This window comes from Triticum urartu, chromosome 3A, assembly GCF_056163025.1.
Source record: "Triticum urartu cultivar PI428250 chromosome 3A, HENAU_Tu73, whole genome shotgun sequence".
In the NCBI taxonomy this organism is placed as follows: domain Eukaryota; kingdom Viridiplantae; phylum Streptophyta; class Magnoliopsida; order Poales; family Poaceae; genus Triticum; species Triticum urartu.
The window spans coordinates 51,398,511-51,412,935 of NC_141875.1; the positions used below are offsets into that span (position 1 = coordinate 51,398,511).

At 47.8% G+C, this 14,425-nt stretch overlaps 1 pseudogene; it reads left to right on the forward strand.

Moving 5' to 3' along the window:
- The first annotated feature begins 1,668 nt into the window (after positions 1-1,668).
- LOC147978432 (wall-associated receptor kinase 4-like) overlaps positions 1,669-14,425 on the forward strand; it is a 152,299-nt pseudogene continuing 139,542 nt past the window's right edge.

The following is a 14,425-nucleotide window of genomic DNA, read 5'->3' on the forward strand; positions in this document are numbered from 1 at the left end:
TCCACCATATATATGTCATATGACGAGGTGGCCTTCCAGCGCCCTATAGGTGCTGGTTCCTGTTCGTCTCCTACATCGTCGTCCATACCGTCGATGTCTTCGGAGCCGAAGTCAAGCATGTCGGTTAAATCGTCGACAGTGGCTACGAAGTGGGTGGTGGGTGGGCTTTGAATTTCTTCGTCGTCCGTATCCCATCCTCGCTGACCGTAATCTAGCTAGGGCTCTCCTGATAAAGAGAGAGACTTACGATAATTCAGGATGACGCCAAAAGGCGAGTGCTGAAAGATGTCTGCGGCGGTGAACTCCATTATCGGCGCCCAATCAGATTCGATTGGCAGGGACGCGGGGGGTTCGGAGTCCGGAGAGGAGTCCGGATCCTCGGAGTCACGGATCATGCAGAGTGCGGGGCTAGCGTTCGGCTCGATCGCCTTTAAGATCGCATCCCCCGAGGTGGCGTCCAACCGCTTGTCCTCCATTGGCGCAATGGGCTCCGAGTTAGAGGTCGGGACCGATGCGTGTGCGGCCTCCAGGACACTACCCGAAGGCGGAGCTAGATCATGCCCCTCGAGATAGTGCGGCGTGCTTGGCCGTGGCTCGAAACCATCGAAGATCAAGTCTCCGTGGATGTCAGCCGTGTAGTTTAAGCTTCCAAACCTAACTTGATGGCCAGAGGCGTAGCTCTCGATCTGCTCCAAGTGGCCAAGAGAATTAGCCCGCAGAGCGAAGCCGCTGAAGACGAAGATCTGTCCAGGGAGAAAAGTCTCACCCTGGACCGCATCATTGTTGATGATCAAAGGAGCCATCGGACCTAACGGCGACGACACAGAGGAACTCTCAATGAAAGCACCAATGTCGGTGTCGAAACCGGCGGATCTCGGGTAGGGGGTCACGAACTGTGCGTCTAGGCCGGATGGTAACAGGAGGCAGGGAACACGATGTTTTACCCAGGTTCGGGCCCTCTTGATGGAGGTAAAACCCTACGTCCTGCTTGATTAATATTGATGATATGGGTAGTACAAGAGTAGATCTACCACGAGATCAAGGAGGCTAAACCCTAGAAGCTAGCCTATGGTACGATTGTTGTCTATGGAGTTGATGAAGTTGTCCTACGGACTAAAACCCCTCCGGTTTATATAGACACCGGATAGGGTTAGGGTTACATAGAGTCGGTTACAATGATAGGAGATCTTGAATATCCACATCGCCAAGCTTGCCTTCCACGCCAAGGAAAGTCCCATCCGGACACGGGACGAAGTCTTCAATCTTGTATCTTCATAGTCCAGGAGTCCGGCTAAAGGTATAGTCCAGCTACCCGAACACCCCCTAATCCAGGACTCCCTCACATGGTACATAGGATTTCCTAGTATATCCAAGGCGAGCAATATCCATAACCACCAACACTTGCTCACATCCTATTCCTATATGAACTAGGCAGTGAATTCTCACTACAACATTGCCATCCATACTAGTGGAACACCACTAAGTGCAGTCTTTGGCATATCTATCTCATCCATACTCCATAGAAATTACAAAACCACCATGATGACCATGACTCTCTTGCAATTCCATTCCCAGCGGTTGCGACTGCTTCTACCAAGAATCCTACTCATCCTTGTCACGGCGACCGATCTCTTCGTCTTGGGTACTGCTGCTGAAGAACAACTGCCCATGGCACGCCCGTCCGGTATTGGGCCAGTCTGCTTCCGTGCTGGCCAATTCGAGGTCTACTGCAACGATTCCACCATCCCCCTCGCGCCTTCCTTATTGTCGACAGGTATGCAACATACCAGCTCACGGGCGAGGCCACCATATCACCCGGTGTCCGTTTTCCTTTTGTGCTCAATGAGACGGTGATATTGCCGTCGCCGATTGAGCTGATTGACATATCAGTAGCGCAGAGTGAGGCCTGGGCATACGCCGCGGTATCATCCTACTGCAGCAAATCCACTGCCGAGCAGGTACTCAAGCTTCAATGTACTTCTTTGGGCCCCACCAAGACCTTGTGGCCACTTAACCTGTTGATGAAGCACAACATTCTCGTTGGTATCGGCATGAATGTCGAAGCCAGGTTGGCAAACCGCATGTACATTGACTTCCCAAGCTTGGATTCATGGCTAGAGACAACCTGCACTTCAGTCGTTAGCAATGATAGATTCCACTTACCCATAAATGGGTCATGCTCGGGGTATGGCTTGCTGTCAGGCCCCCTTCGTGGGTGCAGCAGATGACCCCCTCCCAACATTTGCGGTGTCGTTTAAGCCCGAGAACGACACTAAGGCAGTGAACTGGGAACAAAACCCATGCTCGTACGGAATGGTGGTGGAGAGTTCACGGTACAACTTCTCTTCATCGGACCTGTACGACTATGAGGTGTTATCCAAACAATTGCAAAGGGGAGTCCCCTTCGTGATCGATTTCGCCATCATGACCGGTGAGAACGGTTCATGTCTGGCGGAAGGTGAGCAACCATCGTCGGGCTATGCATGCGCCAACGACAACAACTTTTGTACCAACACAACAAGAACTGGCTCTAGCTATGTCTGTAAGTGCATGGAGCATTATGAGGGCAAACCGTACATCACCAATGGATGCCAAGGTACACATGTACATACACACAAAATTTAGAAAATATTACACAGATTTGAGCCGTATGTCTCCACCGGCTATATATTTAGTCTTCGTTACTTACTTTTGTCAGACATCAATGAGTGCAAGCACTGTGTTTTGTATCCGTGCTCGAGTGATGGGGTCTACAAGAACAGGCTTGGAGGTTACTGAAGGAAATATGCCCTAGAGGCAATAATAAAGTTGTTATTTATATTTCCTTATATCATGATAAATGTTTATTATTCATGCTAGAATTGTATTAACCAGAAACTTAGTACATGTGTGAATACATAAACAAATAGAGTGTCACTAGTATGCCCCTACTTGACTAGCTCGTTAATCAAAGATGATTAAGTTTCCTAGCCATGGACAAAGAGTTGTCATTTGATAAGCGGGATCACATCATTAGAGAATGATGTGATTGACTTGACCCATCCGTTAGCTTAGCACGATGATAGTTACAGTTTCATTGCTACTGCTTTCTTCATGACTTATACATGTTCCTCAGACTATGAGATTATGCAACTCCCGAATACCGGAGGAACACCTTGTGTGCTATCAAACGTCACAACGTAACTAGGTGATTATAAAGATGCTCTACAGGTGTCTCCGATGGTGTTTGTTGAGTTGGCATAGATCAATATTAGGATTTGTCACTCCGAGTATCAGAGAGGTATCTCTGGGCCCTCTCAGTAATGCACATCACTATAAGCCTTGCAAGCAATGTGACTAATGAGTTAGTTACGGGATGATGCATTACAGAACGAGTAAAGAGACTTGCCGGTAATGATATTGAACTAGGTATTGAGATACCGACGATCGAATCTCGGGCAAGTAACATACCGATGACAAAGGGAACAACGTATATCGTTATGCAGTTTGACCAATAAAGATCTTCGTAGAATATGTAGGAACCAATATGAGCATCCAGGTTCTGCTATTGGTTATTGACTGGAGATGAGTCTCGGTCATGTCTACATAGTTCTCGAACCCGTAGGGTCCGCACACTTAACGTTCTATGACGATTTGTATTATGAGTTATGTGATTTGATGACCTAAGTTTGTTCGGAGTCCCGGATGAGATCGGGGACATGACGAGGAGTCTCGAAATGGTCGAGACATAAAGATCGATATATTGGAAGGCTATATTCGGACATCGGAAAGGTTCCGAGTGATTTGGGTATTTTTTGGAGTACTGGAGAGTTACAGGAATTCATATTGGGCCTTAATGGGCCATACGGGAAATGAGAGAAAGTCCTCAAGGGTGGCCGTGCCCCTTCCCCATGGACTGGTCCGAATTGGACTAGGGAAAGGGCCCCCTTCCTTCCTTCTCCTTCTCCCTTCCCTTTTTCCTATTCCATGTGGGAGGTGTAATCCTACTAGGACTAGGGTGTCCTAGTAGGACTCCACACTTTGGGCGCACCCTATGAGGGCCGTCCTCCTCCTCCCTCCATCCTTTATATACGTGGCCAGGGGCACCCCATAGATATACAAGTTGATCATTGATCCCTTAGCCGTGTGCAGTGCCCCCCACCACCATAATCCACCTCGGTCATATCATCATAGTGCTTAGGCGAAGCCCTGGGATGGTAGCATCATCGTCACCGTCATCACGCCGTCGTGCTGACGGAGCTCTCCCTCGACACTCAGCTGGATCGAGAGTTCGTGGGACGTCACCGAGCTGAACGTGTGCAGATGGTGGAGGTGTCGTACTTTCAGTACTAGGATCGGTCGATCGTGAAGACGTACGACTACATCAACCGCGTTGTCATAACACTTCCGCTTACAGTCTACGAGGGTACGTGGAGAACACTCTTCCCATCTCGTTGCTATGCATCACCATGATCTTGCGTGTGCGTAGGATTTTTTTTGAAATTACTGCATTCCTCAACAGTGGCATCCGAGCCAGGCTTATGCCTAGATGTTATATGCACGAGTAGAACACAAAGAAGTTGTGGGCGTGGGTATATACATATTGCTTGCCATCACTAGTTGATTCTTGATTCAGTGGTACTGTTGGATGAAGCGTCCCAGACCGACATTACACGTACGCTTACGCGAGACTGGTTCTACCGACGTGCTTCGCACACAGGTGACTGGTGGATGTCAGTTTCTCCAACTTTAGTTGAATCGGATTCAATGAACAGGGTTCTTTCTGAAGATCAAAAATTAATCACTATACCGCGTTGTGATTTTTGATGCATAGGTAAGAACGATTCTTGCTCAGCTCGTAGCAGCCACATAAAACTTGCAACAACAAAGTAGAGGACGTCTAACTTGTTTTTGCAGGGCTTGTTGTGATGTGATATGGTCAAGACGTGATGAGATATAAGTTGTTGTATGAGATGATCATGTTTTTGTTGAAGTTATCGACAACTGGCAGAAGCCTTATGCTTGTCTCTTTATTGCATAAGATGCAAGCGCCAACTAATTACTTTACTTTATCGTTATGCGATAGCAATATGTAACACCCCGGATGTAACTTTCCCTATTTGTACTCCAACTCTTGCCGTTTCCGGCGTTAAGTTATATTTATTTCCTCGGGTTCGGGTTTTTGCCTCCGTGTGTTGTTGTCTTTGTCATGCATCTCATATCATGTCATCATGTGCATTGCATTTGCATACGTGTTCGTCTCATGCATTCGAGCATTTTCCCCGTTGTCCGTTTTGCATTCCGGCGCTTCGTTCTCCTCCGGTGGTCATTTCTAGCTTTCTTTCGTGTGTGGGGATTAAACATTTCCGGATTGGACCGAGACTTGCCAAGCGGCCTTGGTTTACTACCGGTAGACCGCCTGTCAAGTTTCGTACCATTTGGACTTCGTTTGATACTCCAACGGTTAACCGAGGGACCGAAAAGGCCTCGTGTGTGTTGCAGCCCAACACCCCTCCAATTTGGCCCAAAACCCACCAAACTCTGCTCCATGTCCTAGAGCGTTCGATCACGATCGCGTGGCCGAAAACCGCACCTCATTTGGACTCTCCTAGCCCCCTCTACCTATAAATATGTGCTCCCCTCCCGAAATTCGCGGATGAACCCTAGCCATCTTCCTCCTCGCGCCACCGGACGTGTCCATCCCGCTGCGCCGGACGTGTCCACCGGTCGCCGCCACCTCACTCCGGCCTATCGGAGCTCGCCACGTCATCCCCGCCGCCGCTCCAAGCCAATCGGCGCCCGCCACCTCACCCGGCAGCTCTCTCTCTCTCCGCCCGGCCCGCGGGGCCCAGATCCGGCCCGCGCGGGCCCGGTCGCCGCCGCCGCCCGAGGCTCCCGCCTCCCCGCGCCTGCTCCCCCGCGCCGCCGCCTGGGCGCCCGAGCCGCCGCCTGAGCCGCCACTCCGGCCGCCGCCCGCCGCCACCGACCTCGCCCCGAGCCGGCCGCCGCGCGCGCCGCTCCCGCCGACAGCCGCCGCCGCCAACGGCCGCCGCCTCCACGCCGGCCCCGCCGCCCTTCGTCCGGCCCCGTCGCCCCGGCCATCGCCGGCCCCAGGCGACGCCGGCCGCCGCCTCCTCCCACCACTCGCCGACCGCTGCTTGCTTCTTCCCCGACGAACAGCTACAGTGCCGCCGCCGCCTCGGTTTCCGTGCAACCCTAGATCTGGGGTTGTTTTTTTTCTCCAAGTCATTAAATTTTCAGTCCAAGTTGCTCTGTTCGAGGCTCCGTAACTTTGCATCCGTAGCTCCGATTTGGGCATATAGCATACCAAAATGTTCATATCAGAGAGTAAATCATTTCATTCCATTGCATCATTTTCATTTGAGCTCATCTTGATGCCCGAAATTCTGTTAGAAGAGGGCTACTTGAGTTAATTGTCAGATCTGTTACTCCGTTTAGCGCTTTTGTCATTTTTGCCATAATTAATGTGTGCATGATATGCCCGTGAGTTCTTCATATGTTTTCTTAACGGTATTGTCATCTATCCAGAGGTGCAACCCATGTATTTTTAGGATGTATGTGGTGACTTGTGCAAGCTTGCAAAGTGAGGCACCCGGTAAATCTGTTTTCAGGGACTTAGTAGTTTCACTAAGTCCTGGGATTGTTTAGTTCATGATGCCATATGTTCTTGTTGTTTCCTAGTGATCCTGCCTCTTTTGAGGATGATCAGTAAAGGAGTTTTGTTAATCTTGTAGTGCTCTATCCATCCATGTCTTTGTTTGCAATTATGGAGCACCCTAGCTTGAGTCAATCGAGCTCTACTTTTGCTTCGTTGTGAATCTGGGCAGATCGTCAACTCGTTTGCGATTTTGCCGATGTTATTGTAGTTGATCCGTGCATGCTATGCCATTGTTCTTGCCATGTCTAGCTTGTATTTTGTGCCTTCTTAAGGGATGTATGCTTGTCTTTCCATGACTTGCACCGTGGTGAGTGCATCGAGCTCGTAAACATGCCTTCGTGAGTTATGTTTCAGCATGTCCCAGTTTTCACTAAGTATGAAAACTGATTATGTTTTTGCTATGTTCGTGTGCTTGTTAGTATTTTTTGTGATCCCTTTTGTCTCAAGGTCACTAAGGGGATTTTGTTAATCTTGTTGAGTAGCTCCATGCCATGTCTTTCTTTGTCATGTTCAGGTCCTGTAGCATGTTGTTTTGTTGCTCCGAAAAGGGCTATATGATCTGAAATTCCAGACAAGTGTTAATTTCACTAAGTCTGAGATCTGTTTTACCATTTGCGTTTTTGCCATGCTTGTTTGAACCTGTTAGTGGATGAATTGGCCGTGGCTCAGTGCTAGACTTTTGTTAAGCATCTTGTGTGAATCCCTGCCATGTATTTTGTTGTGATGTTTGGGTGATGTAGCATGTTCATTTCGTTGCATTTAGATGCCTACTTGCTGTAAATCGCAGACCGGTGTCATTTTTGAAACGCTTGCCATTTCCAAACCGTAACTCCGATTCCGGCGTTCTTTATATAGTTTTCAAGCGATTTCATATCATCTTTCCAGTGGCACCCTTGGAATTCCATGTTGAGGCCAGGTTCATGCATTTCCTGTCATATCTTGAATTTGGCATCCCGCATCGCATCCCGCATAGCATATCATCATTTCATCATATTGCTTGTTCTTGCACGTGGTTGATTGTATCCTTGTTGCTTGTTTGTCTTGTTTGGGTAGAGCCGGGAGACGAGTTCACTAACGAGGAGCCCGTTGAGATTGCTTTTGAGGATCGAGTCAACCCTGACAACTGTGCAGGCAAGATGATCATACCCTCAAAATCACTACTATCTTTGCTATGCTAGTTTGCTCGCTCTTTGCTATGCCATTGCTACGATGCCTACCACTTGCTTGAAAGCCTCCCAAATTGCCATGTCAAACCTCTAACCCACCTTTGTCCTAGCAAACCGTTGATTGGCTATGTTACCGCTTTGCTCAGCCCCTCTTATAGCGTTGCTAGTTGCAGGTGAATATTGGAGGCCGTTCCTTGTTGGAACATCTTTTATTTACTTGTTGGGATACCATTATATTGTCTTGTTATCTTAATGCATCTATATACTTGGTGAAGGGTGGAAGGCTCGGCCTCTCGCCTAGTGTTTTGTTCCACTCTTGCCGCCCTAGTTTCCGTCATATCGGTGTTATGTTCCCGGATTTTGCGTTCCTTACGCGGTTGGGTTATAATGGGAACCCCTTGATAGTTCGCCTTGATTAAAGCTTTTCCAGCAATGCCCAACCTTGTTTTACCATTCGCCACCTAGCCTCTTTTTCCCTTGGGTTACCGGAGCCCAGGGGTCATCTTATTTTAAACCCCCCCGGGCCAGTGCTCCCTCTGAGTGTTGGTCTGAACTGAGCTGCCTGCGGGGAAACCTCGGGGAAACTTGAGGGTTGGTTTTACTCGTAGCTAGTCTCATCCGAGTGTGCCCTAAGAACAAGATATGTGCAGCTCCTATCGGGATTTGTCGGCACATTCGGGCGGTGTTGCTGGTCTTGTTTTAACCTGTCGAAGTGTCTTGAGTTACCGAGATACCGAGTCTGATCGGAACGTCTTGGGAGGAGGTCTATTCCTTCGTTGACCATGAGAGCTTGTCATGGGCTAAGTTGGGACTCCCCTGCAGGGATTGAACTTTCGAAAGCCATGCGCGCAGTTATGGGCAGATGGGAATTTGTTAATGTCCGGTTGTAGATAACTTGAACCTTAATTAATTAAAATGAATCAACTGAGTGTGTTACCGTGATGGCCTCTTCTCGGCGGAGTCCGGGAAGTGGACACGGTGTTGGAGTAATGTTTGCGCAGGTTGTTCTCTAGCTTCTCGCTCGTGCTTTGCCTCCTCTTCTTGCTCTCTTTTGTGAATAAGTTAGCCACCATACTTGCTAGTCGCTTGCTGCAGCTCCACTCATATTTTACCTTGCCATACCTATAAGCTTAAATAGTCTTGATCGCGAGGGTGCGAGATTGCTGAGTCCCTGTGGCTCACAGATTACTATTACACCAGATGCAGGGCCTGATGATTCCGCTCCAGGAGACGCGTATGAGCTCAAGTGGGAGTTCGACGAAGACTCTCAATGATACTATGTTTCCTTTCCCGACGATCAGTAGTGGTGCCCAGTTGGGGGTGATTGGGACCGTGTCGCATGATGGGTTCTCTTTTATTTTGGCGCCGTAGTCGGGCCATGAGTGTTTGGATGATGTAATGTTATTTATGTACTTGATTGACGTGGCGAGTGTAAGCCAACTATGTTATCTCCCCTTTTATTGTTACATTACATGGGATTTTGTGAAGATTGCCTAACTTGTGACATATGCCTTCAATGTGATTATATCTCTAAGTCGTGCCTCGACACGTGGGAGCTATAGTCGCATCGAGGGTGTTACAAGTTGGTATCAGAGCCTTCCCCGACCTTAGGAGCCCCATTGCTTGATCGTTTTTAGCGGCCGAGTTGTGTCTAGAAAAATGTTTTGAGTCATTTAGGAATTATATATCGGAGAGCTTAGGAATTCTTTTTACTTCCCAGTCTCCTCATCGCTCTGGTTAGGCATCCTGACGTAGAGTTTTGACTCTTCTCTTCTCAAATTTCACTAAATTTTTTTTAGGATCACGCGGGTATCTTGGAATCGTTCCGATGGTTTTATGATGAGAACATTGACTTGGTGCCTCCTGTCAGGGGTTTACTGGAAGTGTCCCGGGGAGTTGAGCTCTGAGGTGTTGTCATCATAATTTTATCGTTGCAGTTCTGGAATACCTGAGTTTAGTACGCCGACATCGAAAATCTCTTTTATGCAGTTCGTTGGTGAGATAACCTCGATGCCACCCAGTACTGGGGCGGGAGTTCGGGAGTATCGCCATAACTTGTATAACGGATGCTTTTCGAAGGTTGAGGTAGATGGTTTCCGAAATTTTCTTGGTTATGTGTTGAAGGATGGATACAGCTGGATGTAGGATTTGCTAGTTTGGGTGAGACATTATGCTTCCCCTGTATCCCCAACACCTGATTGCATAACCGGAAAGGTTCGGGAGTTTCATAGGTGGGAATTCTAGTAGCTCTAGTTTTTCTTCCACGGATATTGGTTTGAGATTGGGATTTCTTACCGATTATTCGTTCTTGATCCGTACCTTGTTGATTTATTTCTCTACCTTAATTCTACGTGGCTTCTCAATTTATGGATATGTGACTATTTCAAGAGGAATGCATTCGTTTATTTTGTTCGGATGTGAATACTATATGTTGCAATTTTTGTTCCGTTGGATTCAGCTTCAATATTATCTGTCAATGTGCTAATGGTGGTCAACCTCTTCAGGATGGCTCCTCCAACGCGCATGACTCTGAATCCTGATCCGCCACCACCTCCACCTCCTCCAGAGGCATGGCAAGCTGTGATGGCCGCAACCAATGCAAACACATAGCTGATCATGCAAATTCTCCAAGAGCGCAATCAAGGCAGTCAAGGGAATCAAGGCAGCAATCAGAGTCACTCTGCTACACTCAACCAGTTCCTTGCCAACGAGCCAAAGACTTTCAGCAATTGTGTTGAGGCAACCGATGCTGACGATTGGCTTGTGGATCTATGTAAGCATTTCGAGTGCAGTAACGTCAGGCCTGAGGACTTTGTCAAGTTCGCTTCCTTCCAACTCAAAGATCAAGCTGCAGAATGGTTCCAGCAGTACAAGGACTCCAGAGGTGGACGTGTTATCACTTGGGATGATTTCCGTCGAGATTTCCGAGCTCATCATATTCCGCAGAGCATGGTTGAAAGCAAGCGTGAGGAATTCCGCAATCTGAAGCAAGGCTCTTTGTCTGTCTATGACTACAACAAGTTGTTCCAGAAGCTTGCCCGCTTTGCCAAGCAGGACGTGCCTGATGAGAAGAGCATGATATATCAGTTCAGGGGTGGTCTCAGAGAAGATATTCAGCTCGCTCTTGTCCTCTTTGAGCCCTTGAGATATGATGAGTTCTACAACATGGCACTGAAGCAAGAGGCTGCTCAGTTGAGGTGTGATGCTTCCAAGAAGCGAGTCAGAGATGTTACTCCTTCTTCCTCTACTCAAGTGGCCAAGTAGCAGAAGTTTTGGCTTCCTCCTCCTCCGTTCCGTCAGCCGTATCAGCAGAAGAGCAAAGGTGGCAGTGGTTCTTCCCACCCACCCAACCTTGGCTTTCAGAAGAAGACTTCGTCTCAAGCTCCAAGATCGAGTGCTCCGTAGCACCGTCCGCTTTCAGAGGTCACATGCAACAAGTGCCAACAGAAGGGTCACTATGCCAACAAGTGTCTCAACCAGAGGCGTCTTCCTCCTCCTCCTGTCAGATCGACAAGTACAGCTGTGGTCAAGCATAACCCCAAGCATGCCAAGGTCAATTTGATGAATGCAGCTCAGGCAGAGGACTCGTCAGATGTGATCATGGGTAACCTTCCTGTTAATGATATTCCCGCAAAAGTACCTTTTGACTCTGGTGCATCGCATTCCTTCATGTCATTCCCATTTGCATCAGAGAACAATTTTAGTACTAAGGCTTTACCTAGAGCTATGCAAGTCGTCTCTCCGGCTAAGCGTCTGAGTTCTAGTTTGATGGTTCCGGATATTTCTATCTTGATGGGTGATTTCAAGTTTCTGGCTTCTCCAATGGTTCTTGGTAACTCGGATATTGATCTTATTCTGGGAATGTATTGGCTTTCTAAGCACAAGGCTCAGCTTGATTGTGCAGCCAGGCAGATTCAATTGACTCATTCATCTGAGGATGTAATTGTCTTTGCCGCTCGGGATAATTCCATCCGTCTGTTTTCTCTCAATGAGAAGGGTGAACTGGATGCCATCTCTCAAATTCCAGTCATTTGCGAATACCAAGACGTCTTTCTAGAAGAGCTCCCAGGAATGCCTCCGCACCGGCCAGTTGAATTCGTTATTGATCTTGAGCCTGGTACGGAACCTGTGTGCAAACGTCCTTACAAGCTTGGACCTGAAGAGTTGAAAGAGCTGAAGAAGCAACTCGATATGCAAGAGAAAATGGGTCTCATCTGGCCTAGTTCTTCTCCATGGGGTTGTGGTGTTCTTTTTGTGAAGAAGAAGGATGGAACGGACCGACTTTGTGTTGATTACCGTCCAGTGAACAAGAAGACCATCAAGAACAAATACCCACTTCCCAACATCAATGAGCTGTTCGAACAACTCAAAGGTGCTCAAGTATTCTCCAAGCTTGATCTCCGTATGGGTTATCACCAGATTCGCATTCGTGAAGAAGATATTCCCAAGACAGCATTCAGAACAAGCTTTGGTTCATATGAATACACTGTCATGTATTTTGTCCTCGCCAACGCTCCTCCGACGTTCTCTCGCATGATGAACTTCATCTTCAATGCCTACACCAATGACTTCGTTTTGGTCTATCTCGATGACATTCTGGTTTTCTCGAAGAACAAGGAAGATCATGGCAAGCATTTGCGTTTGGTTCTTGATAAGCTCAGAGAACATCAGTTCTATGCCAAGTTTTCCAAGTGTGAATTTTGGCTCGAGGAGGTTCTTTATCTTGGTCATATCATCTCTGCCAAGGGCATTGCCGTGAATCCTGAGAAGGTGTCTGCAATTGTGAATTGGGAACCTCCTCAGAACGTGAAGCAACTCCGCAGTTTTCTCGGTCTCGCAAGCTATTGTCGAAGATTCGTTGAAAACTTTTCTAAGATCGCGAAGCCTCTCTCAAATCTTCTCCAGAAGCACGTCAAGTACGTTTGGTCTCCAGAGTGTGATATTGCTTTCAACACTTTGAAAGAGAAATTGATCACCGCTCCAGTTCTAACTCCTCCTGATGAATCCAAGCCGTACGAGGTCTTTTGTGATGCCTCTCTCCAAGGTCTTGGCGCAGTATTGATGCAAGAGAAGAAAGTTGTTGCTTACACATCTCGCCAGTTGAAGCCTAATGAGAAGAACTACCCCACTCATGATCTCGAGTTGGCGGCAGTTGTGCATGCTCTTTTGACTTGGAGACATCTTCTATTGGGAAGAAAAGTGGACATTTTCACTGATCACAAGAGTCTCAAGTACATCTTCACTCAGCCTAATCTCAACCTCAGGCAAACTCGATGGGTCGAAATGATTCAAGAGTATAATCCGAGTATCGAGTATACTCCAGGCAAGGCCAATGTGATTGCTGACGCTTTGAGTAGGAAGGCTTACTGCAACAGTCTGATTCTTAAGCCTTATCAACCCGAGCTTTGTGAAGCTTTCCGCAAACTTAACCTGCAAGTTGTTCCTCAAGGTTTCCTCGCCAACCTTCAAGTCTCTCCTACCTTAGAAGACCAGATTCGCCAAGCCCAGCTTCTTGATGCTATGGTGAAAAAGGTGAAGATTGGGATTGCCAAGAGCCAGTCCAAGTACAAGTGCTACCGCCTTGATGACAAGGACACTCTCTTCTTCGAGGATCGTATTGTTGTACCCAAAGGTGAACTTCATAAAGTGATCATGAACGAGGCTCACAATTCTCTCCTCTCCATCCACCCTGGGAGCACGAAGATGTATCAGGACCTTAATCAAGCTTATTGGTGGACTCGAATGAAGCGCGAGATCGTTCAATTCGTGAATGAATGTGATGTCTGCAGAAGAGTGAAGGAAGAACACCAAAGGCCAGCAGGTCTCCTCCAACCTCTTGCCATTCCAGAATGGAAGTTTGACCACATTGAAATGGACTTTGTGACTGGGTTTCCAAAGTCCAAGCGTGGCAATGATGCTATATTCGTTGTCATCGACAAACTCACCAAAGTGGCTCATTTTCTGCCTATCAAAGAGTCGATCACTTCAGCTCAATTGGCGGAACTCTATACCTCTCGCATTGTCTCTCTGCACGGTATTCCTCAAGTGATCTCTTCAGACCGTGGCAGCATCTTTACCTCGAAGTTTTGGGATTCTTTCCAGAAGGCCATGGGCACAAACATCCGCTTCAGCACAGCTTTCCATCCTCAAACAAGCGGTCAAGTTGAGCATGTCAACCAGATTATTGAAGATATGCTCAGGGCTTGTGTGATCTCCTTCGGCATGAAGTGGGAGGATTGTCTTCCTTATGCTGAATTCTCCTACAACAACAGTTTTCAAGCAAGTTCGGGCAAGGCCCCATTTGAAATTCTGTATGGAAGGAAGTGCCGTACCCCTCTCAACTGGTCCGAAACCGGTGAACGTCAGCTTTTGGGTAATGACTTAATCACAGAGGCAGAGGAAATGTGCAAAGTCATTCGAGATAACCTCAAAGCAGCCCAATCCCTCCAGAAGAGCTACTATGATAGCAAGCACCGTGATTTGGCTTTCGAGATCGGAGATCATGTTTACCTCCGTGTCTCTCCTATGAAAGGTACTCGTCGCTTCGGTATCAAAGGGAAGCTTGCCCCTAGATACGTGGGACCTTTCAAGATTGTCAGCA